Here is a 4,406-nt window from a genome sequence, read left to right as displayed (position 1 = left end):
GGCCTGGGCATGGATATTTGTGAGTGTCCATTCATGAATTTCATAATTTGATTTGATTTGATAAGTCCACTTTATGCACAGTAACGCTAATCGGGACTGGGCCTACAGTTTAAAGTGAGATCCGAACCACTTGTGTCTCCACCGGGTATCGAACTCGGGACCTCTTGATTACAAGGCGACGACGCTACCACTGCGCCATCTTTGCAAATTAGCAAAAAACTGGCACAAAAAGCAAAGTGAAATAAAGCCAATCACATGGCCGTATTTAGAGGGGGGCTTTATGGTTCAACCCGCCCCCCCCCCCGAAACTTCTGGCATGTTGGATTAATGGAGTTCAGAAACCAAAATTTGTAACACATTTTCAAAAATGTATTCTGTTTTACAAAAAATGCAACAGGGAGACAATGCTGAAATGATCGAGCTAGAATTTTCAAACATTTTGATTGATTGATTGATTTGGTGTTTTAAGTCCACTTAATGCACAGTAAGGCTAATCGGGACTGGACCTACAGTTTAAAGTGGGATTCGAACCACTATGTGCCTCCCGGGTATCGAACCCGGGACCCCTTGATTACAATGCTCCAGTTGGTTAGTATTCGAACAGAATAATTAAAGAAAAACAGCATTAGAACGAAAAATTGAGGTTACAATTTTTCTTACTTTTAAAGCTTTTTTCTGAAGGTATCTAGAATTTAATAACACTGCATGAAACATACAAAAAAGATGGTGATAAGTACAGTTGTGCTGCATATCCACACTTCTGATAGATAAAGTAGAAGTCTCTCCTCAAGGATATAAGGACAGCAATAATACATTTGGAAGAAATTAGTTTATTATTATGAAATTTTAATTATTATTATTTAATAGTTAGGTATGACTTAAGATGACCGGGTCCCACTCCAATTTGCTTCATATTTGACATACTTACTAATTGAGGCCTGCTAATGTCGAATCTGAAGTTAAAATTTGTCGGAAACGTCTAGAAATTGCAATATAGTTGCGAACCATTGACGCTAGCTCCACGAACCATTGACGTGTGGTTAGGTTAGTTTCGGTTAGGTTAGGTAAACATAGTTAAAATTTGGTGTCGTGGTAGTATCAGGGATATACCTAGGTATACATTTCCTTGTGAAACAAAAAATTCGCGAAAATCGACTGTTTCCATTCCGAAATCTAACGCCCTATTTTCGCTTATTTTGCAATTTCTAGAGGTTTCCGAAAACTTTTAACTTCAGATTCGTGATTAGCATGCCTCAATTAGTGAGTATGCCAAATCTGAAGAAAATCGGAGGGGGGTGTCCGGTCATCTTAAGTCGTTCAATAGTTGTCATTGTTATTATTTCTACCTAGGTATTATTCAAATTTCTTGCGACGTACATGGGAACAATTATGAGTGAACCCCCATCCCGAAATTTTTTCCTGCCTAAGGCCATGGCCAATTAATCAATCTATTTTGATTACTCCCGGTGTCAACTTGTGGTGTTGAGGGGAGAAGGAAGGAATTGTTTCAACTTTCGCAAATAAGTCAGTAGTTTTTAAACGCAAGCATGTATTTTCATCAGGCGTGGTTATCTGTATAGCGCAAATGTGCAGTGAACCCCCAGTAATATACAAAATAAACAATAACTGAGATGTTCATAAGCGTAGATTGGCAAATTCTGTTGGTGAGAAGAAGAAACCGCGGGCCAGAGCCACTCAGCTCCCCTCTAGTTCCGTTTCGTGCAAAGTCTCCGCTGAACCTCCGCAAGGCAACCCCTACCATGCTAAAAGCATAGGACGGCTAGCAGAAGCTCAACGCGTACATATGGCGAAAATACATGCAGTCTGAGATTGGAGGAAGGTCGTCTCGTCAAAACGGACATGCGCAGTTCGTAGGATCACCAGCGAGCTGGAGTGAACCACGCTCTTCTCTCTTCCAGTGTTGCATTGTGTGTTTCAATTTGAATTCATTTGGCATTCTCTTTGTATTATTTATATTTTACAATACTTATTAGATTAATGAAGAGGGTGTAATATAAATGTAGAGGTAACACCGAACGAAAGCTAGAAGTAAAGATGATGGGACAAATAAGACAAATATGATAGAAAACAACTTGCCTACACATTCAGAGTTTTCTTCTTTAAGATGGAAACACTTCAGGTGGAAGAAGCCGAAAAGTCAAAAATAGTCATGAATTCTGAGTTAGAGCTCAATCTTCTGGGGAAGCAAGACATACGACAGGAACTCGACAACGCGTACAGACTTAATATTCAGAGACATAATGATCAGGTTCGTAAAAACAGGTACATTCTGTCAAAAATAGTTGACTGTGTAAAATTTTGTGGGGTGTTTGAATTAGCGCTCAGGGGGCATGATGAAACAAGTGAGTCACAAAATCCTGGAGTTTTTCGTGGCCTCGTTGATTTCAGTTCTGAATTTGACGTTGCCCTCAGGGACCACTTATCAAAAGCAACTGTTTTTAAGGGCACGTCAAAGGACATTCAAAATGATTTGCTATCGTGCATGCTTGAAATTTGCCACGAAAAGATAAAGATGAAATAGCGAGTGCAGACTTCGTATCGGTAATTGCTGATGAAACAACAGACATTTCATCAATTTTTCAATTGGTTCTTGTTCTGAGGTATGTTTTGCCCAATGGAAACCCAGTCGAACGGTTTTGGGGCTTTTTCACTCCCCCTGACCATGATGCTAAAGCTCTATCGGCATGCCTCAGAGAAGCTTTAATGCAAATCGTTGGGGACCCGAATAAAGTTATTTCGCAAAGTTATGATGGTGCGAATGTCATGAGTGGTCGCCACTCAGGTGTTCAGACTTTACTCAGGGAAGATTTTCAATACGCGCATTACATACATTGTTATCCTCATGTTTTAGATTTAATTTTGGCACAAGCAACCAGCCAAAATACAGATGTACGAGTGTATTTTGCTGATCTGAGCGAAATTCCCACTTTTTTCTCACATTCCTCACAAAGAACTGCAGTTTTAAACGAAATTGTTGGGAAAAAAGTACCCCGTGTTTCAAATACAAGATGGAACTTTAAATCTAGAACAGTCCAGGTTGTACAAGAAAACAAGGAATCTTTAATTGAGTGTCTTGAGAAAATTGAAAGAACTACTCGTCAAACTTCCACCATAGCTCAGGCAAGAGGTCTTCGCTTAAAAATAGAGAATGAAACTTTTCAGTTTTGCTTGTCAGTATTCTACCTCATAATGCCCCATGTCGATATATTATATGAGCAATTACAGAACCGAAATATATATCCTATACAGCTTAAAGATGCAATGCTGGGGTTCGAATTGGCAATTCAGAAAGTAAGAGACGTACATATTGAGAGAATTGAAGAATCATCCCAGGTATTTTCACAATCAGCAAAGCGAAGGTGTCGGGAATCGAACATATCAAAGAGTGTTGCTGCAAAAGAAGTTTGCGACGTTATAATCAGTCACACAAAGGAAAGCTTTCAGTTTACCAACCATCTTCTTGCAGCAAATCTTTTTCTCTCAGATCAATTTGCCAGTTACGAAAAGAAATTTCCACACGTGTTCCTTCAAAAAACTCTAGAGGCTTACCCCTTTATTGAAGAAAACAAAATTCGAACAGAACTGGAAATCCTTTACATGCGTCAAGACTTTCGGGAGGTGTCGGGAGCTTTAGCACTATACAGTTCATGATGAGGAACAATTTATATACAACTTTCAGTCAGTGTATTAAGTTATTAAGAATATTAGTGACCATTCCTATGACAACCGCAGAGGCTGAACGCTGTTTCTCCACCCTTAAACGTGTGAAGACTTTTCTCCGGAGCACGATGACAGAAGAGAGGTTAACAGCTTTGGCCATGCTTTCGATAGAAAAGGAGTTCATCGATAGCATCCAAGACTTCAACGAGGCTGTTATTGATAAATTTGCAAGAAGAAAGGAGAGGAGAATGGACTTTCTCTACAAACATGGACAGTAATGCAAGTAGGTGAACAATATATTTTGTTTTAATATTCCTTGTGCGCTTTGATTCTTGTTTAATTCTGTTCATCGCAAGAAAGAAACATATTGCATAGAATAGAATCGAATAGCTTTGATTTAGCGATATACTTTCGAATAGTTATGTAAGAATTATCTTGTAATCGAGGGGTCTTGGGTTCGATTACTGATAGATGCTCATTTTAGCAGGCAGAGATTTGTATGTTTAACTGTAGGGTCAGGATCCAGTTCGAATAATATAGTCTATTTGACAGTGGTGCGACCAGAAAAGTGTTGGCAAGAGTGGAAGAGGCAAAATTGAGAAGAGAATATTTTCTGAATTCTGAGATTAAATACAATACCATACGAAAATCTTAAATTAAAATGATCGCCCTCTACACACACACACTCCTTGGTGCTGTCACTGTTATTTGAACATAGAGCAAAT

This window comes from Lepisma saccharinum, chromosome 10 (genome assembly GCF_977018435.1).
Source record: "Lepisma saccharinum chromosome 10, izLepSacc3.1, whole genome shotgun sequence".
Classification (NCBI taxonomy): Eukaryota; Metazoa; Arthropoda; class Insecta; order Zygentoma; family Lepismatidae; genus Lepisma; species Lepisma saccharinum.
The sequence above is the reverse complement of the archived record's forward strand: the minus strand, read 5'-3'. Positions refer to the sequence as shown.